This window comes from Falco cherrug, chromosome 8, assembly GCF_023634085.1.
Source record: "Falco cherrug isolate bFalChe1 chromosome 8, bFalChe1.pri, whole genome shotgun sequence".
Classification (NCBI taxonomy): domain Eukaryota; kingdom Metazoa; phylum Chordata; class Aves; order Falconiformes; family Falconidae; genus Falco; species Falco cherrug.
Window position 1 is genome coordinate 11,541,880 of NC_073704.1, and position 27,785 is coordinate 11,569,664.

The 27,785-nt window shown below is 44.1% G+C and overlaps 1 protein-coding gene and 1 long non-coding RNA gene across 41 annotated transcripts in view; one reads left to right on the plus strand and one right to left on the minus strand.

The window, feature by feature from the left end:
- Positions 1-27,785, minus strand: part of MAP2 (microtubule associated protein 2) — a 235,163-nt gene that overhangs the window by 103,882 nt on the left and 103,496 nt on the right. The gene's annotated exons all lie outside the window — the stretch shown is intronic.
- On the plus strand, positions 23,084-27,084 carry LOC114016467 (uncharacterized). Its single transcript, XR_003560916.2, has 2 exons — positions 23,084-23,579; positions 26,204-27,084. It is a non-coding gene; the product is annotated as an uncharacterized LOC114016467 (long non-coding RNA).

A 27,785-nucleotide genomic window follows, 5' to 3' on the forward strand; every position in this document is an offset into this window, starting at 1 on the left:
CATCAGGAAAGGCAAATGGAGCACAGCATATTCCCAGCCAGACTCCCTCCACTGGGAGACATGGCAGGGCTGCTACACACACACAGTCTCTGCTGCAGGGGGATCTCAAGCAGGAACAAGGAAAGGGGCTGCAAAGATGGCCAGAAAGTAATGGAAGAAGAGCAAGAGCCCCCCGCTGACTTCCCAGCATGACACTTCAGAGCAGCTGAAGATCCCCGTGCAGGGAACTACTCCAATTTCATCTTAAAACGGTTTTTCTTGCCTCACTCATATATCGGAGGGGTCTTCAGTTCTCTCCAGTTCATCTGGGATAAATAGCAAAAGTTACCACAGATGTTACTCCCCTTTTGTGACCCTCTGTACTCAGTAAGAAATGCTTGGACATTAAATGTTGTTAGCCCGTTGAAATATCCTCCTCCGCACATCCTGCTGCGCACCCTCTCTCCTTACTGTGTCTTTGATCACGGCGCACTGGGGAGAACGTTACAGATGCAAGCAGCAGCCAGGCACTGAAGTGGCTGCATTCAGGGAGAAAGGAGCCTCCTTGCCACAGGTGTGGTGTTTGAGCATCCCCTAAGTATTACAGGGACAGCTGGTACTATCACCTATATTTAAGACTGCACAGTTTCTCACCGCTCAGTCACCTTTTCATGTTGCCGATTTTAATTGTTCAGAAAGTAATTCCCCATGTATGATATCTGACTCAAGCTAATGGGTTTGTTTAAGAGTTGTTTGTTTTAAAGCTTCAGCAAGAACAAACGAGGCATTTCCAGGAACTAGAATAGTGACAAATATATTACTAAAACAGAGTTAAAAAGAAAGATAACATTAAGGTAATGATAAACCAGGATGCCGGTATGCAATTAGAGAGAATCATAATGCATACACACAGAAAGAACTAACCTTAAACTGGAGAGCAGTTCAGGCTTTTCCTATTTCCAAGCCTAGACTCCATTCTTTCACACCGAGTTAGTCTCCTTGCCTGCACCACGTCACTGGCGCGAGGCTGTGCTAACTGCAGCGCTCCACCAGTTTCCCCAGTTAACATCCAGCAAGAACTGAAAGATTTTGCTGCCTTGAAGGAGGAAGTTTTCAGATGGTTTCGACAGCACATAAGTGGAAAGTGACTGCTCCACCTTACTGCAAAGGCTGTCAGCAGAGTGTACCATTCACTTACATGCAATAATTACTTACACTAAATGAGCTACGTGGAAACAAGGCTCCAGACAGCATCAATTCTACCCACCCGCAGGATGAAGAGAAATGTTAAAATAAGCTAATTAAATTTGCTCTGGCTCAGCAGAAAGATCGATGTTCTCAACAGCTGAGTGTTCAGCACTTGGCGTCCCAACAGCCCTCTGATGTGTCACCGATGCAAAATAATGCCACGTAGTCAGAACCAGAGGAGGTGGATGCACGCCTCTTGGGAAAGGTAAATGCAGAAGACAGAGGCATTCAACAGAGACATTAACAGAAGCATGGACACACCTGCAACATGTACGCCAGATGATCAGATGGCATTAAAAAAACCTGCTGTGTACTTTCACATGGTCTACTAGCACCATTGAACGTGCACTCTAATAGTTTGAACTGAAACATCGATCACCTTTCTGCTAAAGTTCTACTGCAATAAATGTGATTTTAGCTGGCAGTAGAATACAAAAAATACCAGACAATCCAAATACAGATGCCAGAAATGGAAATCAGTTTTGCTGCCCCAGGAATTTGCTGAAGACAGGCTGTCATCAGCACTTCTACCTCTTGCCGACCAGGAAGTAAGGGAGATGTTTCAAAGATTCTTCCCTTAGGAAACAGAGGAGACACCTGGTCACACAGAGCAGCCAACAGCTCCACGTTTGGGACAGTTATCTAGAAAGCAAGAAGTTAACATTTAAGTGCCTGGTCAGAACCTGGCACCACATACATGAATGGGTTTTTCCACTTCCCATAAGCATCTTTAATAATCACAGTGCAGAATGTGTTAGGATGGGTTTCTTTTTGTTTTTCTCTCTAACCCTCTTGCTTCAGACAGAAATCCCTGAAGAACCTGTCCCAATAAGGAATTCATTAAAACTGGCACAGCCTTTAGAAAAGGGAGACTCTGGCCTGTCAATGTCCAAAAGCCAGGACAGCAGGGGACAGCGCCTTGGCCAGTCCAAGCGTCACCTTTCCCAAGAGACAGGGCACAAAAGAGATGAGTTTTTTTCCACTCCTAATGGGAAGCTGCCATTAGGAGACCCTTCAATCTTGGATATGGAAACCTTTATCAGATCATGCGAGCTTATCACCATGAAGAAACCTTGCGGAAGTCCTGTTCACAAATACAGACTCCTAAGTGCATTTAGCATACATTTACTTTCACTTAGGTACATTGTACAGATTTTCTGTTGATGCAGACTAACACAGGTCTAGACAGCTCTAAACTGAATACACTGCAACCTAGTGTAAAATTGGTAAGGATACCTGCTTATCCTGGCTCTGCCATTCACCTATGAGTAGAACACATCACTGACTGCATCCTACTGTCCTGTTGCATATATTAGGGATTGCGTTTCCTTCATTTTGTTAAACAAACATGTTTGTGTGTTTTGGTTAAACATAAAAACTGATAGAAAAACCCCACTGTGCATATACATACATATGTACAACAGAGGACTAAGACTCCCTTTCGTGTACGAGGTATTTGTTAACTGTTCTTCATTAATGTGCACCTGCTTCTGCTTCTCCTCCTATTAAACATGCAAAAACAACTGGCCCGATAGAGCTATATATTTTATCCAATTAAAAAAAAATAAAAATCTGTTACAGCCGTTTCCCTTTCTTTCATTTTGGGGGCTGTTTAAAAGACTCCGGGTATGACCTCCCCAATACCACACCTGTTCTGCACAGTTATCTGTGATGAAAATTATAGGACTAAGTGCAGACCTCTCCTAAGCTGCTCGCTCAGAAAGGAGCTGTGCTGTTATCCTGAGGGGTCAGCCCATCCCCCCAAGACCCTGACTCTGCCTTGCAGAGTTCTATTAGCTTCACCGATCTGGCTGCAGAATTGCACATTTAAGACTTTAAACTCTTCAGTCTGGGAGCTTGTCTTCTCCTACATAATCCCCCAGAGCAGCATGCAAGCAACGATAAAAACCTGAATTGCCACAAAATACTTTTAAGCATTTAGTGTTTGGCCCAGCAGTGCACTATACACGTTAGTCTGCAAACACTAAGGCTGCAAACGTATCTGACCCGTTAGCCCCGATTCCACATAGATTTTTCCTTTTAGGGTACACGCTCCTCCTCCTTCCCATTTCCCACACCCCCCATGCTTTTCCCTCTGCAGCAGAGGCTTAAAATAAGATAAGAAACATTTTTCAAAGGGATGCAAAGAAAAAGAATCTGATATCTGGAGGGCAGAATTCACTATGCATTTATTATTCAGTCTTCCAAAGTGCTGCAGAATGAAGGTCAAATATATCTCAATTTACGCTGGCGTTGATGTGGATAGCAAATACCTTTTAAAGCACTGCAGCTAAAGGAGGCAATCCAGTCACCAGGTTATGCTGGTGTAAATTGCTGACTATCGGCAGAAGGCAGCAGCCTACCCTTGCTGCAGACATGGCCCAGAAATTGAGGAAGGACTGCAGTAGGATGCTGCCCCAACTTGGGAATCAGGAGTCCACTGCCACCCTGACTGAGAAAAACCCACACCAAAATGTTCGCCCTCAGTTTGAATGGGCTTGAGGCAGCACATAACCCAGTACTCTTCTCACTCCTAGAACATGTCCTACCTCTGAAAGCTGGCTCAGCAGTACTCTTAGGAAATGTTCCCTTTCGATCCAGCTGATCTAGAAAAAGTTTTAATGCTGCAAAAAAACAAGCAGTGCTGATCTTGCCATCACATATTTATTTATTCTAAAAGCTATTAAAGTGCTTCAGTGTCAAAATGACTGGATTTCTCTCAATACTTTTTCATTCCCACTGCTTGTCTGGTGACTACAGAAATTTCCTTTGCACTGTAACATCCACATCAAATTTTTCAGTAGGTTAGAAGAAATTTTTAAAACCCTACAGGTTGAGAGAAGTCTGTTCATGGAGAAAAGCATCTTGGGGCTGCTACTGCTAGTCGGAGCTGCTCACAGCCCATGTGAAGGTAGAAGACAGAGTCCAGCTTGGTTTTAGCTGTGAGGAGGAGCTGGGAAAGATGAAAAGCGCTCTCAGCATCCAAGAATCCTGGGTAACTAGAGTCTGAAATACGCTGCAGACAGGAGACAGTGCTCAATCATTTAGGGAAATCAAAGTTAGCCATGTCAGCATAGTTGGCTTGGGAGGAAACAGTTTCCTCATCCTCTTGGCGCAGAAGTAACTTGGCTGCATTAGTGGCTGCCAGAAAGTAAGGAATAAAGAAAGGAAACTGAGAAGGACAAGGAAAGCAAAGGATAAAACGAGTACATCAATGTTTTCACAGCTTGCGTATAGCAGCCCAGTTAAGACCCCAAGGGGGTTTGTTTCTGGAACCTCAGAGACAATTGCTACGTTTGATGAAAATATATGCTGTCTGGGTTTTACAAATGGTGTCTCTAACAGTGTATCTGATTTTATAACTAGCAGGGAAAGAAATTGTTCTGATGACAATTATTGCTGAGGCATTTGAGGCGTTTTGCTGCATTTACTGGCATAGACCTGTCATTAATACTCAATTTCTCTTAACCACAACTTACTTCCTTTGTAGTTGCTCAGTGAAGATAGGTCTGGGGGCTGTTTTCCTGGTCTTGTCAAGATGAATTTTAATGCATACTGCCTGAAAGATGTGCCACCTGCTATTTTATATCTATAATTTATTCTATAATGAGTTCCTATAAATTCTTATGATAGCTTAAGAGACTTGTAAAATGACTTGCTAGCCTATTTTTTTCTCAGTTCATCAGCAAAACAGAAAGAGCTCAGGTCACTTTGAGTTCCTCCAAGACACCCTCTTTGGCTGCGGCTCTGGCTGGCTTCATTTGCGGAAGAATCTGGCCTCCAGGAGAAGGGCCATTACAAGACTTGCTGATGAGATGCTGGCATAGCAAACATACCACAGTTTTTGCCATTTGCTTTAAGAAGCCTCAGCTATTTCAGATACCCATTAAACCACTGTAGGGACACAAACTATAACTTCACATGCTGGAGAGGACAAGATCACTAGAGACTTTTCTAGACACGGACTGTCTGCTACAGTCATTTAGTGAAATAGAAACCAGCAACCCTGCAAGTTGGTAGCCAAGAGAAAGTATTTAAGATCTGGGACTAAGGAATCTTCCACTTATTAGGGCACACTGTCCTCACCTTAACATCACACACCAGAAGACATATTTCCACACTTTGGTCCAGCACCACACACACAGAGCTCCCAGCAGAAGCTGGAGGTTTTTCCATTTGGGACATTACTTTACATTCCCCGCTACCTCTCGTAGCCAGGAATTTGCCAAACACTACTACTAAGTTTGTAGGAAGTGATTGAGATTTCTTCCTTTTATTCTTTCCCCTTTTTGAATGAACAACAACAAAAAACCCCAGTGACTTCAGAACATGGGTACTATACTACATGTGTCTTATTAAATACTGCATTTAATCTGTCTTTGGACTAACAGCACTTTCCAAAACAAACCGTAGCCTTCAGTAAGCTCATGGATGCAAAACCAAAAGTGCGTGTTGAAACGAGGCTGTTCCCAAGCAGAGCTCCTGCAGCGAATAAAGCCAGGATGCGCCAGGATCGCAGAGGGCTTTCTGACTCAGTCATGAGCGACAGACACCATCAACAGGGAAAATCAGCCATTGCCTTTCATCTCCTTACAAAAGCCTTGACAGCCAGGCTGTTGCAAACCAACAGTATAGGAGTCTTTCCCTCAGATCTCACATAATTTGAGGGAGGAGAGGAGGGAAGAAGAGGGCCTGAGCAGCTGGGACAAAGCATCAGGACAAAGCATTGCAATGAGACCGATGGCTGGGCAGAGCCACTTCCAGCTCTGCTAAGCATGGGTTTAGGGAAGCTGCAGGTGCGCTGCCCAGAGCGAGCAGGACCCTGCGCATCTGGACAACCCTGCTGCAAGCACACACTGCAGACCAGCCGCAGGTCTGTGCTGCCTGCACTGCAACTCCGGGGACACGCTCCAACCCAGCAGCAACAAGGGCATTTTCTCGGTTGCTACTGCTGAGTCCTGTGCTACCGGAGTGGTAGAAGATTCATCCCAGAGGGAAAGCAGCAGTAGTTTCTCCATGCTAAGTTCTCTGCTGCTCTGTTTTCCAGAATCTCGTCTAAAGTTAAAGACGGGGTTTCCTTTCCCTAGAGCATACAGGACTGTAATACAGATACAGCCGATGCACAGGGCAGAAGTGAACAGACAAGGCAGCTGCAACAACTGCCTTCCAAAGGACAGCGCAGGAGTCTTTCACCATTACAGGGGGTCTCAAGGGGCAGGAAGGGGCCCTTCTGCACCCGAGAACTGAAGGAGGACATGAGAGGGCGTTAGAAAGCAAGAGCTGCTGCATTAGCTTGGCTCCATTCTCTTGCTTGAGGATCCTCTAACACACCAGTTCTGTTCATCCTGCAGATTTTCCTGGGATATATTAGGCAGACAGATTTCCTCAGTACATCCTATACCCACAAAAGTCAACTTGGTATTTCAGAGGTGTGATGGAAATGCAAAGTATAACACAATAAAAATATGTCACTTTTTTTTTGGCTTGGGTTGGGTTTACTGTTCTAGTGGGTGTGATATTACACAGTTTAAGGGTGTTAATTAAACTTCAGAAGATGGTTCTGATTAAATCCCATTTTACAGGTTTGGAGAGTGAGATAATTCCTGTGTGTAAGAGAGCACACAGAGCACTGTCTCCCCGAGACAGGGAGAAAACCAAGGTGTCTCAGCCTCTGCTTCTAATAATAAGGTTGAACACATATCCTCAGAATTGCCCCTGATGTAACACACTGTATAACTCCATAATCCTGTAGTAACCCAGGGCAGCTTTTTCCCAGCATGCGTATTAACACAAACTACATGATGCCAGGAGAAACGCCACGGTTCAGGATTCGGGGTTGCTCTGGGGCCGTTATGGGGAAGCCACATTAGCCTGAAGCTAGTCCACAGGTTTCTGTAATCAGCTGGCTGTATGTTATCTCTAATTTTAAATGCTCCAAAGTTAACTTTAAGGAGTGGAGAGCAGGCTGTGCAAATTGTGTGGTACCCATGGTAACTGAGTTTAAGCTGCAGTTTTACACTGAGATGGATATATTTGCGATAATAAGGCTGAAAGCACCAGATTAAACAATGAAGGGACACAGAAGACATTGGCTAGAGCACATCCTCGAAGGCACGACTCCAATGTTGTGGCATATGTGCCACCAGAGATGCCCAAGATAAATACAAATGGCATAAAAACATTGCCTGAAGACCTCCACCTGGGAGCAAACATGACAGGTGATGCAGTACAGGTTAGCAGACATTCCTAGCCTTTTTTTTTTTTTCCCCCAAAAAATTTTAGTACTGTACTTTGCATTTCTGCTTCTTCCTTCTCCCCAGTTTAGAGCATTGCAGCCAAGCAGCAGTGGGGCAGTACTGACCACATACCATGGCGAATTATGGAAGTTTTACTGGCACTATTTTGGAACGAACCACATTGCTTTCCTCATGATCATATTGACAGACCCATTTCACACACAGCCCATTAACACATGGCCTTCCTATGCATCCTACAACTGCAAAGCAAAAGCTCCCAGAGACTTTAAACCTTTTATCTTTTAAATCACCTCTAAACTGCTTATCTCCATTAGCAATCTGGAATGCACAAGTCACCTGTCACAGAGTGAAGTGGAATTAAGTAAAGCAAAGTATTTTAGTAGTTGACAACTGGAAGATTTTTGCTTGCTTTGCTGGGGATTTTCCAGACATCCCCCGTCATCATTTCCTCCAGGCACCTCTGGAGTCCCAAGAAATGTTTGCTGCCAGCCCTTGCACATCCCAGCCAGGCACCCCAGGAACAGCATCCAGAAACTGTCATCAACCTACTATCAGCCACATCACACCGGCTCAGGAGCTGCTAAGCAGGACAGCCCAGCAACCAACTCCATCATTCAGCTTCAGAGGTTTTGGGGAAGTCTCTGAGGTGCCAGACGCTTTCACAAAAAGACATCCACAGACTGAACATCAACCCTGGTGAGGGCCAGCCTCCCTTCTGTGCCACGGTGGAGTTCACTGGAGGAACCAGAGACCGTGACTGAGACCTCACCAGGGCCTGCAACAAGAATGTATAGCGAGAGGTGACTTAGGAGAGGACAGGGGGTGACAGCAGCCCTTGAGGACAGAATCACCACTGTCTTCCTACTCTGGATAGACACTGTCTAACCACAGCAGCTGTCATGGTTAAGGCACCGCTGTCCGAGGCCAGCTGCTTGACACTGCTGCAGAAGATTCCCTGACTAGTAGCCAGCATGATGGGGAAAATAGTTTCATGTGTGCCTTGGCTGTTTGACTTTATCATTCATCTTGAATTTCAGCTCACACTCATCACATCAGTAGCTCAACCTAACATTCTGAGCTGTGACTTGAGTCACCTGGAGCCCTGTGACATGGTCTGTCTTGCTGCCCCTACAGTGGGAGAGACCACCATGGACAGACAGGTGGAACAGACATCATGTAAGGAACATCTCAAGTCACGACAGCGAGTGCTGCCAGGTTTTGTGTCTCAGTCGGGAAGGCCATGAGTAGGAGAACCACTGCACAAATAGCCAGACACGATGACTAGGGACTGCACGCTGCATGAAGCCACTTGTAGTGGAAGGAGACAAAGACCCGCATATATGCATGCCTTCCTGTAGTTCAGTAAGAAGTAACAATCTTTGAAAAAAATTCAGCTCCTCACTCAGACAACATCTATCCCCAAATCTGAACTTGATTTTCTGCTTGACCAATGTCAATGCTCATAAAAGCAGACTGTCTCTCCCAGGCTGGGGACTGCTGAAGCAGCCACACCTGCCATAAAATTTTTCTTAGTATACACCTGGTTCCTGCTTTGTGGAAAACTAGTAACCTGCTGATGACTTAAGTAAATGAGCAACGCTCCCCGCCAGAGAAAATATGATACCAGAACCAGCCAGGAAGAGATATTTCCACTGTGAAACAGGACGCGCCAGCAGTTACATATTCAGCCTCAACACAGCTGGCACCAGCACATCCACATCCAGGCTTACCCCCTTCTCCGGTTTTCCTCTCATTCCACTGTCCACCTGTCGTCTTCTTCCTTGCTAAACTCTTAAGAGCAGCAAACTCAAATGACATTTGCTTAACATGAGGCATTTGGTAAGAAATGCAAATTTCTTTCAAAGATCAGTGATGCTGATGGAACAGGGGCCCCACAAGTGCCACCATCACACAGTCCCCAGAGATGTGACAGTAGGAAAACAGTCTGAAGAAACTGAAGTATGATAGTTCTCCAGTCCCTAAGAGTCTCATTCCATGGATTCCCTAAAAACAAAACCTCATACTTTGTATCTAATAAAGAAATTAAGAAAAGGGGCAAAACCTCTTCTCCCAGTTACATGCAAGCCCTTGCCTGTTTGCAGTGGAGCATGGGTGGGTTCAGCAGATAACAATTCAGGCACAGCTGCCTCACTGTATGCAGGTAGCAAAGCTGGAAATATAATGTTGGGATTGGGCAGAGGGCTGTCATAAACCAGAATTTCAAGCTGGGGTAGAGGCTCCAAAACAGACTGTGGGTGCTCCCTGAGATGCTGTCAAGGCCAGGCTCAAATCTTCTCTCCAAAATGGATGTGTAAACAATTTCTCAAAGTTCAGACCACCATACTCAGCAAGTCTGTAACCCTCCATTTATACAATTCATAAAAAGTCTGAAGCTCAACTTGCAGCAGCAATCTCTGGCTTCCCCATTCCCCAGGGCCCATGAACACCCACTCCCCAGCTCGTTTACCCTCCCCAGGCTCTGGGGATGCAGTCCCACGCAGCCTCCTGCCAATTACCCACCTTCCCAGCCAGGCTCAGTGCTTACCAGCATCAACATTACCACCTCTATAACATGCGGGCACAAAGGGCCAGCCTGACAGCCGGGAGCAGCCATCCCACTGCTCAGCTGTGTTTGGGGGTTGTGGGCACTTGCAAGCGCATCCTCTCATTGATCCATTCTGCCTGTCTGCTCTTGTGAGAGACAAATCCTACTTTATTTTCAGGGCTTTTTCTGCTCAGAACACAGGCAGCAGGGCTAGAATGAAACAACGTCCATAAATAAAGCTAATGACACAAGTCTTGCTGCTACCCACTTGACCAGTATCTTTTTTCATCCCCTCTCTTTTAAATTAAAAGAGATTTTTAATTTAATTCTGATTTTAATGCTGATTCTTTTGCTTCTAAAGAAACTGTGGACTGGCCTTCTCCATGTACCAATAAATAGGCAGCTCCTGGGAGTCATCCACGCTATGGGGACCCTCTCAGCTTCAGACGCAGCAGAAGCCCAGGGTGACTCAGCACCCCACACCCTCAGCCTTCCTGAAACACGAATACTTTCAGCTGGGCTGAGGTGCCAGGCGAGGCAGTCACACTGCTTTGGAAACCTGAGTTATTGTTTCCTTACTGGGCTGCACTCAGCCAGGTGGAAATTCCCCAGGTGGATCGGTACTGCTCGGCATGGTGCTGCACCCATCACCAATGCCCAGAGCTGGCAGGGATTGCCTTGGCAGGTCCCACAAGGTTTCTGAAACGTTTCCTCAATCCAAGCTCAAGATATAAAAAAAACAACCAAACAAAAAACACCGACCCTTTAACCCCAAAGCAACCCATAACTGCATATTTCAGACTGGGTCAACTCAAATGTTTTAACTGGGTTTTACTTTATTTTTTTCCTCTGAGTTGAGTTTTCCTTCAGAAATTCAAGCTATTCCAAACTGAATTATTCTTTTCTCCTGTTTGTCTAAAGGTGTCTAAAAAAGGGGGAGAAATTTTCAGGAATGAGAAGGTTCTGAAACCAATCCTTTCGCAAGAACAGTTTTCATTTTATGAATAGTATTTTTCTCATTTAACAAAAAAAGGTTTGATTAGAAAAAGTCCATTTAGCTCAACTTCCTAGCTTTTTCAACATCAAATCCAAACCTAACTCGGGGAAACAAGTGCTTTCCCCAAAGACAAGACAGGAAAAACTGACCTGCCTTCATTTGGGAGAAGAGTTTGCTGTGAAAACTCTCTCCCATAATGGAATATATATTCCAAGCACTTGTTTATTTGAAAATTACATAGTTCCTGTGAAACAAATGTTCTGCATTTAAATAGCTTAAGCTATAAATCATAAAAGCCAAATTCAGCAGACTATATGTTATTAAGAAATAGGGATCCAGATGGCTAGCTGAGGTCAAGCCGAGGCCAGCATGCCCATGAAGAATACACACTTGTGTGTCCTTATTAAAGTTTAGGGTTTCAGTAAAAACAGGAGTATCTTCCTTTTACAGCACTCCCGATAACTCTGCTTACTTTCATAAAATACCCTACATCTTTCACAAAGTTTGAAAAAATTAGAGAAGCTGCCAGCAGTGGGAGACCACTATACCCCAGTTTCATGAGGAACTGTGGCATCTTTTTTCCCACATAATTAAAAAATAATGCTAACTTGTAACTACTTTTGTCAGAAGCCAGAAGCTGTGTGGAGGTTCCTGCATTTTGGGAAAACTTCCTGTGGGTCGAGGGTCTAGGAATCCTACAGAAATCAGTACCGCCTCCTCTTTTACAGCCATCTGGCTCAGCTAAGATGAGCCTGTAGGAGCAACCGCCTCTAGCTGCAGCAGATTTGTCATCATCTACTGCTTCACAAAGCTCAGGTGGTCGATGCTGGGTGCTGAAGTCTGTGCTTCCTGGCCACCGTGGGTAACGCAGAGGAATCACCAGGCAAAGCAGTGATCATCGCTGCCTGTTACTGCTCGCCACTAACCTAACATGGGACTTGGCTTTTAAGACCAGGAATCAGCCAATCCAAAGGCATTTTTTTGCAAATTATGGAGGCTTTGAGCATCAGCTAGGATGCAGTTAATGTGAAAGGCCCTGGCTCGAGCAGTAGGTTTGAGATAGGCTGAGGAGCACTGATCTGTTGAGGCTTCACAGTCTCCAGGATGAAGCCCTGCATCTCACCACAGGCTTTGCCCGCAGCTGCCCCAGGGCAGGCGGGGGTCTCTGCCACGTAGATACCGCAATTCCTCAGATCCTGTTTGATATTGACATTTCCCAAGAGAGAACTAATTAACAGCTGATGACATTGTGACATGAGACTAGTGCAAGACGAAGCAGTGAAACAGAAACCAGAGGAAGTTCAAAGGGCCCTGGTGTTCTCAAATCCCCATGGTATATCCCCTTCCCTCCTCTGAAAATCCTGGTGTCGGTGACCAGACAAAATGAGACAAATTCACCATGAACATTAATAGCCAGCACCGCAGGAGACACAGATTATAGTGCTGGGCAAAATGCTCATGGTTCCTCCTCTCAATTTCCTATCACCCTTTCTCTGATAATTCCCTTTATTTATGAGCAGTTCAAAACTGTTTTCCATTATTGTACTTTAATTGGCTTACGGATTAAGCAAGCAGGTGGTGCTAAGGAGATGAGAAACCATGGTGCAATACAGTCAAAAGCATTAGATGCCTTATTTCCTCCCTCAAAAAGAACTGTATGGCACATCTGAAAACACTTAGCAATGGCAAGCCAACAAGAAAAGCAGAGCAAATACAGATTTCTACCCTCTTGAAACTAAATCCCTGTAAAGAAAATTATTATTCTCTCTCGGCACCACATGCTTCTGATTGTATCAAAATGCATTAAAATAACAATGCTTTTTCCTAAGCTGACCAATCTCAGGAAATGATTTGCAGACTGAAAGCTGTACTTCACTTGCTGGAGACTACATAAGTACCAGGCTGCACTGGTTAGTCACAGCGCCATGCTTTTCCCCACAAAAAAGAACACTGATTGCAATACTTTTATAAAGAAAGAACAAGTCAAAAATAGTGTTTTGACCTTTAGATTACAGACTTGATAGGTCACAGCAAAGCCACCAACACCAAACACCTGTTGGAACAATTTTAAAACCAAGTATTTTATTACCTAATTTACCTAGCGAACTTGTCTCTTCTTTAGAGCTAGCATCTAAAACTTGGGGAACTTTCAGAACAGAAGCTCATTAATCAGAAGTGCGTAATAGCTTCCTTGAAACACTAAGCTGTGTTACATAAATACCTTAACAAATATTAAAGAAAGTGACTGAAAACCAAAGGTTACTGACCCACTTGACCAGAAGGACCGCAACCTTCTGTAACAGAGGATTTCAGACACTTTAGCATAGTTCAGACCTCACGTCAAATGAGTCACACATAGCATACAACGTCCTAAAACTCAATTATATAGTGACCAGCACTTCTGCCCACCTGGCAAATACTGATCTTTACATTCCTGATCCACACGTTTAAAAACGGATTCACAGATCTAGACACAACATTACAGAGCAACAGAAAGCTGTTTAAAAACACTCGTGTATAGAAATAAAAAACACAATAAGAATCTCAACCTCTGCATTGATGCATTTGGTAACAAAATATTGTAATTTCTATTTGGGGGATATTTAAAATTTTAAAACCACCCTACAGTTTAAAAACTATTTCTACAGATGTAGAAAGATACTAGGTCTCCTTAAGAGAAGTGGATGAACCATAGGCAGGTGGGGGTTGGTCTCTCCTCTCAGACAACAAGCAACAGGACAAGAGGAAACAGCCTCGAGTTGTGCCAGGGGTGGTTTAGATTGGATATTAGGGAAAAATTTCTTCACTGAAAGGGTGGTGAAGCATTGGAACAGGCTGCCCAGGGAGGCGGTGGAATCACCATCCCTGGAGGTGTTTAAAAAACATGTAGATGCAGTGCTTAGGGGCACGGTTCAGAGATGGACTTGGCAGTGCTGGGTTAACGGTTGGAATCAATCATCTCAAAGGTCTTTTCCAACCTAAATGCTATGATGCCACAAGGAAAAGCCTTACCTTTCAGCTCTAGAATCATGTTCTGCCCATCATGTCACATGCAAGAGGATGTGACAACACTCACAGTCCTTGGTCCAGACTTCAGGGATTGCTCCTGGCTGAGTGCCTGTCAGGCCATGAGCTCTGCTGAGGGCGAACATCTGTGCTAGAAGAGCATAAGGAAGGTGAGCCAAGAGGAACAGGAAACTTCCATGGCTGTTGTGGAGAGGCAGAAAGCCCTGCACATGCTCCCAGAGTTGAGAGGCTGCTCTTCCTGTACATGTGGAAGATACCATCAGATTCCAGCAACATGATTAGCCAGACACCTCTCAGTGCTGCCAGATGTTATAGCCATGGGTTCCGTTTGTCAGGAGCACAGAGCTGCTGGAGAACAGCTGCTGGAGCCAATTCGTACAACCCTTGTGCATCTTGAGCTCAGGATGAGCCCCATCTCACTTACAGAGTCAGCCCCGCACTGCAGCTTATGGAGCTAAACCAGCTCAAGCTTTTCTAGCTGTCTTCTAGGTCAGGATCAGGGACTAAGGCGCCTGAACGCTGAGAAAAAGAAGACTTTTCCTTTCAACCACAGGGCCTGAAAGACTCCAAGGCAGTCTGCTAAAAAAAAAAAAAAAAATTGAAGTCCTGTATCCCACAGTTCTCACAGATGTAATCACAAGAGCAAACACCAACAACCTTCTAGGATCTGATCCTATTTATTTCTAGTTTATAACTACATGCCAAGTACATTGTTAACGCACGCAGGCTTTGCCTGAGAGTGGGACCCATTACAGTAGGCAGTGCACATACTGAGAAAAGACATTGGTCTTTGAAAAGTTTATAGCCCAATATAGACAAACAGAAGACAGAAAAGGAAACCGCAGTTATTACCATGTACCTGTATGTATGACACAGAGGCTCTCTGAAATAAATGAGTAACTTGTAATTCAGCATCGGTGCAGAATATGTTCATATATAAGTTACACAACAGGAAGGTTACCTGCCTTTGGTCTTCCCTAGCCCGTCTCCTGTTCCCCAGCTGTTGTGCTACCGCCTGCTCCCTGTCTCTGATTTTGGAGGATTATCTGTGGCTTCATTTTCAAGGAAAATAGTTTTAAGAACTATGTTGTATTGTGCCTTTTTTAATAATAAAAAAAAAAAAAAGATTATGTATTGAGGCCAAGGAAAATAAAATGCCTTGCCTGAAAATATGCACAGGCTCTATAGCGCATCAGGGAAGTGCACGCAAGATTTTCTGAGTTTCAATCCAAGCTTTAATAACAGAATCACTGCTCCTGCTTAACTAAGGGCTGCAGTAAATAGATCATATGGGCCATAGGCCTGAAGTTTATCTTAAGCTCCTTTAAAAGCACCGCTCATCATTCAAAGGAAAACGTGTGACCTCTGGTGACATCTCTCTGGAAGGAGCTTTCATGTCTGTGGCTCTGAGATGATTAGAAGACATGGTATTTTGAATGCAAACTAAGAAATTCCAGTGCTCTACCGCTTCTTATTCTCAGGCATTAAGAAACAGATTTCTGAGTTTTGTAGGAATTGGGGAAATACATAAAAACAGGAAATGAGCAGTGGAGCAGCAAGGAGCTTTGTCTGGTCCCTCCTTCCTCTTGTTGGTGGAAGTCTCACTCTTCTCCTTTCAGGTGCTGAAGGCCACCCTCCAGCTGCATATTGATCAGAAAAAGTTGCCTGGAGACTGGAGGAGGCACAACCAAATTGGAGGTGTGGAAAGAATGAAAACCTTGTTGTTAGCTATTACAAATGGACAGCTGCTCCTTATTCCAATCTTTCCTTCTGGGCATGGACTAGGACACTTTGCCAAACACCAGCTTCTCCACCAGAAAGAAGGGATATCTATCTCCTCATCAGTCTGGCCATGGCATGGTATGTTTTCTCTCTCCTGCTGGATGAGGACCCAACTGGGTGAGGAGGGAGAATATCAGGTAAAGGATACCCAGCACACACGCTCCCTCCTTTGGGGAGATGGTCTCCTCAGTTCTAAGTGCATCGTGGGGATGATGTCATAAGACTATGGGAACAAGACTGGGCTGGATCTGCCAACAAAAGGATGATGCCCTATCTCATAATGACATCATCAGATATCAGAAAAATACAACTGTACCTTATTAATATGATTGCACCTAATTTAGTCACATTTGTGCTTCTCTACGCCTGCCTGGCCACGAGTATATCTCTGCCCAAAGAGGTATGTTGTTACCTGACCTGACTCAAAACAGCCACAGAGACCTACATGGCACAACCCTAGATTGTACCAGCCAAGGGAACAGCCTTGAAGCAGAAGCTAATTGAGGTAGACCTCAAAGTTTGATCACCAGTACAATTACCTTGGTTATGGTAGCAGAACTGTCAGTATTCCTGGAAACTACGAGGCATCTGAACTGAGCCCTCTTGAGGTTATTCAGATAAGATAGTATGAGCCTTTATTAAGGTTTCCTTCCTTCAAGCCCCTTGCATCCACATGTACAGTGCCAGTTTTCTGGTAGCCTTATTACTGAGCTGGCCCATTTCCTAGAAAACATATGCCATGTGAAGTAGCTCACCCCAAATCATTCCAAACCAATTAAAACTGTTTTCAAAATGAACTGCCTCTTGGCTGAGCATATTTTCATGAAGCAGTATTTTGCTCTCCTTATTGACTATCATGGTCTTTTATGTCCTTGCTATACCCCAGTCACGGGGGCATTAGCCCAAAATTACTTGAGGGAAGCTACAGTCTTCCCTCCTGTGGTCAAAGAGCCCAGATGCAAGCGTTCAGGCTGTGCCACATCCCTGTCTAATGATGGGGAGAGTGGAAGAGAGAAATTAAGGCTGAGACAGAGAGGTTCAAAGGCTTCCTATAAACAACTGCTAAGCCCAATCTGACTTACAAAGGCAAAACTACAACATGGTGCTCTTCACTCAGGAAAAATGAAGGCATAAACAGAGGAGAAGCTGCCACCAAAATAACATACCAAAAATGTGTGTCTGAGTTCTGTAAAGACATATGGTGTCCCAATAACAGGCTCCACCATAAGTAAATACGGACACAACTCATCCTGAACACGTGTGACCGTGGGGCCATGAAGTCTGGGAAACAGAAGATAGAATAAATCTCCTGTAACCCAGTACATGTGCTCGGTGTCACAAAATAAATAATCAATTTGTCTTAATTAGGCTACATCCTCCTGCTGTCACACAACGTCTACTTGCCAACTGCAGAGCTAGGTGAAACCGACCCCTCACGTATCAGTAATTACTGCATAAAATGACTTTGCTTTATTCTAGTATTTCAGTGGTTTACTCTGCAAAGTTAGCCATGGTATTTTCAATTCAGATGGACATAGGAGATGGCATACCTTAGTCAGCTTCACAAGTAACACCTTGAATAGGTGAGGAGGATTTAACCGACCAGCACAAATTCCAAGGAAAACGAAACAAAGAAATGCGGAAATAAAGACCGAGCACACACTTGGTATGAAAGTAACAGTTTAAAGCAAGAAAACACTACTACAAAACAATTTCCTGTATTTATCTGTGCACTTGGAATACATTTGCTTCAGCTATTTTCAGTTGTTGATGGACAATCAATGAAGAAACAGTCTCAGTAACACTAGTCCACGTGGCTGTTCTAGTGCTAGGAGATTAATGGGTGTTCATATGCTTCAAGAGCTTGGAAGAGAGGACTTACTCTTTTGGATGAACTGCACGTTGTGAATTACTTGTTCCAATCTTATTATTCCTAAGGAAAATAGAGTAACTAGTTAAACAAATGATCCATCCTAATCTGACCACCTACAGACAAAATCTTGCAAAAGGTATTTTATCATCAGAACTAATTGAACTACGCTGCACATGAGGCAATGCCTTGCATGGTGAGGGCTAGTGTGTGTCTCGGCTTCCAGAAACAGCAAACTAAGAGCCACAAGGGCACAAAAGGCTTCTTTCCTATTGCAGCATATGCAGACACAAAAGGGTAGCTGCCTTAGCAGGAGAGCAACTACGGCTTCATGGATCCCTCCGAGAATGAGATTTGCCTCCCCACATCCACGTATCAGATGACAGCTACATCCCAGCTCCCCTCCTGCTATCCATAGGTGAAAGCAGAGCAGCAGAAAGATGCATGTCTCCATGGACCTCCCAAGCTGCTCACAGCCGTTCCACCTGGTACCACAGGACAGTCCTGATAAGCACGATGTGCAAATTACCTTTTTACCCATCCAACACCATCACATCAGTTGCAAAGGAAAGATCTTGTTGGTTATAACAGAGCCAAAAGGACCCTGTCCTAGAAGTGGCTTCCATAACATTACTTTTTACTACTGATTATTAATAGAACAAACTGACAGAAAATAATTTCCAAAAGTGAGACAGTTCAACAGGAAATCAGCATCGGCTGGCATCAATTAAAGGAGCTCACAAGGAAGCAAAAGGGGGAATATTCAATGTGGCCTGCCCTACAGACACCATGAGTTCAAAGCCTCATCCAACTTCCAGCATTCTCCAACAGCTGATAAGGTGCCCGGATAGGAACTAATAATTTCTAACACATTCTGAATCCCGAAACATGTACAGGAAAGCTAAAAGCTATCTCAAAAGTCTGTACCATTTTCACATCATTAATGAGCCCCATTCTTTACAACACACACCCCTTTTGTGGGTTTATGGAGAACATATGTAGAGACTTCTGCCACTGGGATTTCCGTAGATGGAAACAGTAAATAACATGCAGAAAGGAACTACACTGTAGGAAACTGTGCCCTAATTTTGACGGCATATGCTTTAATGTACTGTTTGCAACCAGTCAATAAAACCACACAAATCTGTCTGAATATGGAAATGAAAGCATTTCAACGTGAGTTTAATTTTTAAGGTTGAGCCCACACAGCCGCATGTGCTGCTATTAAACCACTTGGAAGAAATATAATTTAAACAGCCTTTTTAGTACTTCTCCCCCCCCCCCCCCCCCCATTCTTACCCTTAAACATTCAGCTAAGTCCATCACAATTACTGCCTACATATTCATTACAATTAGGTAGATATGTGAATTAAAACATCTTCATTTGTATAAGCATAGCACATACCTAAACACCTCCACATTCACACCACAGCTACACCTTAACCAGCAACGTATGGGATGTCATTACACCAATTTACTAAAGATGATCAACCAAGAAATAGACACCACCAGCAAAACGTGGATGTTTATATAGGTTTTTTTAGATGTAAGGGTTGTATTACAAGTATATCCATAGCAGCCACGAGCATTTTAGAGGAAATGGCAATTCAGGAACTAAAGCAAGCCAAAGCTCTACCAGCAAAACATGACTGAATAACTAAGAAGGTAAATCTTAGTAGTTTAATATTAAACAATAAATTGTCCCATCCTGCCAACATGATTAATGTCACTTTTCAGCATAATGACAGCCTCTGGCAAGAAGCTCTGCAGTGACAATTCCAATTAACTTTCCTCATCCTTACCTCACAGGTCACCTGATAAAAAATGCATGTTTACTCCTTGTTCTCTCAGAACAAGACTGCAGCGGAGGTGTAGTGTTCTTCTAAGTCAAGTAGGTCATGCCATCTCAGCTCCACTTGGTACAAGTCCCTCCGCACGTTGTACGAGCTGTCATTTGACATGCCCTCCTCCCCAGCTTCCCGGCTGAGCGGTTGCCTCTCCCTCCCTGCACAGTGGAAGGGAACCCAAAGAGCCACTGTGCTCACCTACGGACCTCAGCAAAAAGAGTCCCCACTAGCAAGAGCAGCCCTTATGCCAGCATCTAAACTAGCCCAGTGCGCTCTCCTCATGGAGTAAGCGGCTCCTTAGAAGCCCAATCTAAAACCCACTAAAGCTGATCAAGGTTTTTACTTTGCTCTCAGTAGTAGGGCTTTGAACCAAGTTCTGTTGAGACCATCACACACTTCCCACAAGATACACCAGGGGAAGAGGGTGAGAACCTGTTTTAATCTAATCCTGTGTTCCCCTGACCTTAAGGAAAGAGTAGACAAGAGGATCATTCTGTTACATCAGGAGCGCCTAGGACCCAAGAGTTGATTTAAGGAATCCATCACAAGCTGATTTCACAGCTGTGGTGCACAGTGCAGTGACAGCTACCAGCTGAAGAGACCCAGTGGCAATGTGGGGTATGTCCCCAGCAGAAGCACATCTGTTTCCCTCTTGGATATGGTTGTGCACAGAGGTTGTTTATAGGAGCTGAGTATTTGCCCCTGTAGACATCACCTCCAGTCCCCACCCCCTTCCCAGGGAGAGAGCTCTCTCGCAAAAGGGAACTTGCACGTCAAGGCTGAGACCACACAGACCATCGTATCAGAGCGATAGGACACCAAAGAAGTCTCCCATAACATCAAAATCTCTACAGACCTAACAGCTAGACAGACTGGAAAGAAGAGGAGGGACATGATCCAAGAATGAAGGAAACATCAGAGTTTCTTAGATGATATAAAAAAGAAAATGCATGTTTGTTTAATTGTGCATAGTCCCGTAGGGCATGTATGGGGAAAAATGGTATTGTCTTTGCATGCAGACAAGCCTACAAGAACTGACTGCACACAAACACGTACACAAATTCATCCCATGCCATGGTGAGGCTATATGATTCAAGAAAGAGGACAATCAGCAGGAAGGTAAAGCTGCATATTAAAGTGCTAAGATCCGTTGTTACATCTCAACTTTGTGAGGGAATGCTGAAAAAAAAAAAAAAAAAAGTAGTAAGGAGTTCTCTGCCTTGAGAGTCCAGGAGCATTTCTCCTTCTCTGGCCTTCAGTATCAACAATTGGGTCTTTATTAGGCGAAGAAACAACAAAACCCAAGCCCCCTGATTGCTCTGCCTTGACACAGTCAACTAGGATTTACCCTTTGAAGCGGTTCACCTGGCAGTTTCAAGACTCAAGGTGCCCGCAAGAGTTTCATTTAACATATGCTGTGCAATACACCTTTGGTCCTAATATCAAGTTCTACATATGGTGATTTCTAGGTAGTTAAAATGCTCATTTCTGGTGGTTTAAGTATCACAGTAAATGCATTCACCATTTCTGCTTATACAAGCACTTGCTAGGCTAGTGCCCTCGCATGCTACAGACTGCAGTGTTTTGCTTGCTCCAAAAACCAAAGCACTGTCACTTAGCTCTTTGGACTTATCCCATCAACGGCACATTCTCACGGCAATGCCTTCAACCTGAAAATCCCCTGGGAAGACTGCAATCTTTTTGCAAGATCTAGGTCCAGTCTCGGCAAGTGACTGACCCAGTCACTTAACTTTCAAGCCAATATAGGGCACGTACAGGTTTTAGATAACTATATAAATGCATATATTTTATGTATCTACCTCATCGCCTCTAGATACATGAAGGTTTTGGGGTTTTCCATACATTTTCTAAGTAAGAAAGCAGAGTAACGTAGTCAGGTCTGAAGGAAGGAATTAAATTACTCATCCCACGTTGCAGAGCTGTCAGTGAAAGATCTAGAAGAAAACTGCCTTCATGCAGGTAGTTCTGTGTAACAGCATGTAGAGAACTCTACGTTAAGCACTGTAGGATTGCCTCATCACATAAGGTACTTAAAGTTTGTGGATTGCTCCTTCACCTCCATCCTCCTCCTCTCCCACTTACAGAAACTGTAACCGATACCAGGGTAAGCAGGATGAAATCACTGGGGCTTTGCAAGGATCACCAGTTGCATGACTGAAGCCTAAAAAGACAAAAACCACACCTGAAACACTAAAGTGAGGAAAATCCTAAAAGCAAGACCACCCGAGCAATAGCCAGTAAACACACAACTGCTGTTGGACAATCTCCAAGCACCCATTGCCACAGGCACCCAGGAGATGTGGCAGCAGGCTCCCACAGCAGTGCTGTGATTGATGTGCTACAAGCCCTGGGAACACCTGACTTCCCGACCGGTACCTATATAGTACAATGTGCTGGAAAGGTGGGGGGAAAAAAAAAGTCTTTCACATGAAGGTGTTTATTTTCTTTAATCCATTTTTCTACTCTTTAAGGATAGCAGTTGTTCCATTGCTCTGAATTTAAAAATCACAGCTAGTGAAGTGTACTTAATAACTAAGAATGTATTTTCTTACGTGCAATCGTGTTGTGTCTGTGTCCCCACATCAGTTTCTCAAGCCTCAAGCTGTTTTATTCAGTGTGCCTAACCAACTACAGTTACTTGCATTTTCTTTTACAATGGCCCGACTGGTTTGTAGATGATCTTTAGTCTTGTTTAAACGTGACTGCAGCAGCCCCACAGTCCTTCCTCCTCCTGTCCTAAATGCAAATGATGCTCACGGTGGTTAGGGCAGGAGGGATGAAGGTTGATTTTCTGCAAATTGTGACTTGCTGGAGCAGGACAATACCAAAGTCACACTACTGACCAGTCTTAACAGGAATTCAATACAGAAAAGGATCTTTTTCTTCCCCTCCTTCCTTCACCACCTTTGATTTTGGTTGGCTGGTTGGTTTTTTTTTCCCAAGACAGTCCCCCTGCTTAAGTTCTGAAGATAGACACTGCCCCTCCAGCAGCCACCTTCCCGCAAGGGATGCCAACATGCTGTAGCTGTGACCAGGAGTACCAAAAGGAAATACTTTCTTGGTCACACTGTTCAGCTTGCTGATATGCTGATTACCACCATCACTGACTCAACAGCCCAAGCACCGCACTCCACAGCAATATCTCCTTTAGGATATATTAAGAATGGATTTATACAGTGCTTTTGGGGGTACTTCAAACATTTTGTAGAAGCTGAACAGATATCTATGGGACAAAGACTGGAAACCAGCAAAAAGAGATCAATATGTAACAGCAAAGACCTCAAAATTCAATTTTTTATTAACCCACTCGCACATCAATCAGCTCCCAACTTTCACCTTCGGTGAAGGAAGCAAGGTTCTGAGCGCGTTGCCACATTTCACCCCTGCCCATAAACCTATCAGCACAGAAAGCTGTACAGGACTTTGTATAAAGTGAGGTAAGACACCATTTAATTTTTAACTCAGCCATAAACTGACAAGTGACAGGCTGTGTTAAGCACCCGAGGACAATTTGACAGTCTTTAGTCTTCGCAAAACCTGCAGGGCTAACCCTGCAGCTCTCAGGAGCACAACAGTAGGAGGATGCCTCCAGCAGCAACAGTGGGAGTCTGAACTTGCACAGGCTTAACCTCTGTCTGGGGATGACAAACACCTCCAGAAATCTTCCAGAATATTCCTGCTTTCTTGCACTTGCTAAAATTCTCATGGCATGGACAGTTTGTCTAAATGAAGAATTTCACTTGGGCACTTCTAGGTTTGCAACTCTTTAAAAAGTCTTCATCGTTGATGTCGAGAACACCTGGATGGAACAGATCAATGAAACATGAACTGCAGACTGACTCCTACTCCCACGCACATGCATTGCTGCAGACCTTCTGCAGCTGCTGCACATAACTAGCTTTGGACTTGGTCCAGAGATGCAAAGGCCTTCAGTCTGCTCAACACTGCCACGCAGACAGCAGAACTAGCCACCAGCTCACGAATAAGTACCATCTCCCAACAGCAGGTAAGCAGACCGACTTGGATACAAACTGGCACAATGACTAAAATATGTGACACATTTACCATTGCATTTTTATTACTGTTAGCCCACTTGAAAACTCCTTCAAACCTCTCAACTCTTGCTAGCAAAATTTTTACAGTTCCCTGAAGCATCTTCCATGTCCAATGTTCTTCTCCAAACGTTTCATTTATCTCCCTCCTATTATATTAAATCATAAAGTGTATTTTGGCTTTCAATGGTTAATGCTCCAGCTATTGTTTGCATGGCTACTCTCTTCTGTTTAAAGCGCAGTGATTAATCAGGATGATAAATGCTGCAGTAAGGTCCCTGCTATCAATCACATTTCTTGTGCAGAAAGGCACCCATGCCAAAAAGGGAGGAGGGGAGGCTCATTTACCACTATTGTAGTAAGACTATTTTCTGTTAAGAAGAGTGGCAGCTCCTTTATCCAACAATGAATGCAGACTGACCAGCAGTTTAGAGACCTAGTAAGATATGGTTAAAGATAATAATAAAAGTTCTCCTGTGTGAAAGGGGACAGATGGCAGCCACACAATAGCCATCAAGTCTATTTAAACAGATAAGTAGTCTTCCTAACGCCCACCCCAGCACTAGCCGTGCTGATTCAAAGACTGGCTCTCCTTGCATGGAGCCCTCTAACCTGAAACAGGTGCACAGGTCACGGTTTTTCCTTCCACACTCTCATTTACAAATTTGTCCATTCTCTCCATCAAATGCAAAGTCAGCAGAGCCTGGGACAGATGCTCCTGCCCAGCAGCGATAAGCTATGCCTCTGTGCCTTGCAAACACGTGCTCCAGGTCCCGGGACAAAGCGGCACAGGTCCGGAAGAGGCAGAGGAGCACTGTACTGGAAACGCAGCCACCAGCCTGGCAAGTCCAGTATTTCACTGCATTTCTGAGACTCGGCAGAGCCAAACTGCCATGGACAGCAGAGGGCTGCACAAGTGTTTCCCATTTCATTTCAGAGATGCAGGCCATCCCCAAGCAGACTTTCTGTACAAACAGAATCAGTGACAGATACAGATCAAAAGAAACAGAAAGCCACCAGTGCCAGCCAGGGTGGCCAGAGCGGGCAGGCTGCACTGAACGACATGGATTGGTAAAAGACTTAATTCTACTAAGCAGCCAAGGGCCTCGGATCCAAAACCAATTTCTGCTATGGGGAGCACTTTATTAAAATCAAAAGGTACTGATGAGTCTGAGAAACCAGCAGCTAGAAAGAAGTGGAAAAACTGGAAGGGAAGCATCAGGGGGCTGGCAAGACAGAGCATCTCAGCAAGTTTCTATGAAGTCTGACAGGCCCTTCCCCCAGAGACACTGCAAGACTGGGGCTTTTAATAATGCAAGGATTACTTCAATCCATAGGCTTAACCTTCCTACAGCGAACCTGCGCAGAGACAGTGCCACCGTCATTCGGCTGCAAGCTGGTCCCTCAGCCGCAGCCTGGCCAGTCAGCACATCAGGCACCACCAGCAACTACAGCTTCTTGCCGGGGCTGAGTGCCCCTGCTTCCCACCTGCACGGCACCCTGCGCTGCTGCATCTCTGTACACACCTGTCTTCTGGCGACCTCTGCAAGCAGCACTGCTGGGAAATGAAAATGCTCTGGGTTCAGTTCTCATAAACACTCATGGCTGTAAATCCTCAAAAGCCTTTTTAAGCTCTGTCATAACATATGACTTTTTTTCCCATGACATAGTTTATTATACAACTCTTTCTTTCCCTCGTATTAAGAAGAACGGAAACATAACTGCAAGGAAGTATGTTAGTACCGTAACATGAACTGAATCCAAAGGTGGTAATGTTTTTTTGGCAGAATGCACGTGAGCAATTTGGGCCTCTCATTACATTTAGTAAACTACACAAACAGAACTACAGGTGGAAAGGAGATGCTTACATCTGGGACTACCCTTCACCCCAAGCCTAGCCTAAGGCTTTTCAGGTCAACAGTCAATTCCACAGATGCTAGGTTACACCCAGTAGGACTGGGTTTTTTTTTAATAATTTTATCAATATTACTTTAGTAACAGTACTTCAGAACACCTAAATAACCTTTTTGCCTGTCAACAGAAACAAGCATCTCCTCTTTGACTGATGTAGAAAGCTTAAAAAAAAATACAACCCAAACACCGGGGTTTTATAAACCGAGTTAAATTCTGGGTAAGTGAAAGAAGGTATGCTCCTTTTTTCTCCCTAATATTATGAATTTAAAGTCTATGTTTCTGTATTATACATGATTATACACACATATACACAGGCCAAACTCATATTTGGTTACAGAACAAAGCTGATTTGTTCCAGGAATTAGATTTTCCACAGTACTTTATTCCAACAGACCTCATAAAAATACTTCTAACTCCAACACTCCTCCACTGATACTAGGAAGAAGAGTTTGCTTTGGTATTTCTCCTGCCCATTTGGATACTGCAGAAAGGATTTTATGGGTCAAGACAGTGTTATTACAAGGGTTCCTCACAATAAAAAGCACTCTGAAAAATGTAAATGTAAACACTAACAAAATCTAAGTGAACATGTGGACACAGATGCAATGATTTGATTATATCCCCCTCCTTGTCTCACTGCTTTTCTCCATTTTTTTCATTACAGGTTGGTATTTTAGGGGAAAAAATCACTATTATATTGCAAACCTAACACCACAGCTGAATACTTTTGTTTGCCCTGCTGGGCACAGATTAACTTTCAACAGACGAAGAACAAAAAATAAGTCTGGGTTCACACCACCAAAAAGGATTTTGTAGCACAGTTGTGGTGATCTCAAATCACAATCCAAAAGGTAACTGAGGCGGCTCCAGCACTTCAGATGTCTGTGGAACAGAACCACAATCATCTGCCAAGTTGCCTATAAAGGACATCACAATAGCCCTAAGCCTCTGTGAGTCCTGTTTTAAACATAAGCAGCAGAAGGTGGAGGGATTTCTACACACACACAGATCACCTTACAACTGGAAGAGGAAAAAATGAAAGAAAAAGGAGGGGAAAAAAAAAAAAAAAAAAAGGACAAGACAGACAGTCTTGCTGCTACATCTCTCAAACTGATGTCACGAGAAGAGTTCCCCAGGCCCAGGTCTTGCTCAGGAAGCTCAAGAGTGCTGCACGATCTTTGCAAAAGGTTCAATTGCCTCGCTTCCCCCTGTGCTGGAGTGACACAGCTAGCAGCAGTAACAGTGGCCTTCACAAGCCGTGAAGAACATCCCCAGCACAGAGACAGCAGAATCGGGAGGCACCTCTTGGACACCCGCAGAACCTCCTACCCAAAGGCATCCACGTAGACAACTCACACAGTCAAACCACAGCAATACAGCTGTGCAGGGCCTTCTGCCTGGAGGACCTTGACCTGCACCTGGGCCGTCTGGCTGCCAAGCACAAACCCCAGGAGCAGGACTCATTACACTTCATGCACCCTTCTGCCGTTGTTCCCTGCATTTGATATTCTAAATAAAATCAAACATATTGTGTTTCCTGCAAAACACGTAAATGAGGAATGGCAGCACACAAAAAAGGTAGGCTCTAAGCATTGCTAGATCTGTAAAGATCACTCTGAGGTGAAAGAGTTACAGGACAAGAACACGGAAAATAACAGGATTCCATCACAACAACAATATGCTTGCTCAAAACCCCCCAAGAATCCTTCCTAGCCAGTCCCACTGTACTCAGGGCTGTACAGCCACATCATACTAAAAGGTTTATGAAGATCAAAATCTCTAACTACCCTGCTCTTCCACACACACCCCTCTTGGCAAACACAACAGTAAGGGCACAGAGCAGACTGAACAGGGACCAGTGAGATGTGCAACAGTTCAGAATGACAGTCTTAATTTCCTTTTGTGTGTGATACAGCCACAGAGAACTCTTTTTTTGTTGCTTATTTTTAATTCAAATATTCTTTAGTGAGTTCTTTCAAGGGAGCTATTCTTGATTTGCAAACTGCAAGCCACATGGATGCGTTACTTGTATCACGGAGCACTGTTTCCATCCCTTCTGCTCTATAATTAATCACTAAAGTGCTCGAGTTTCCTGCCCATCACACACATTAGTATTTAAAGTTTTTACACACACTGGCTAACTTTACAAATGTAAAACTACTTTTAGTAGTTGTATACATCAGGCTTGAATTTACCTTCTCATAATTACTTCCACAAGTGCTCGCTGAAAGAGATTTTTACTAATG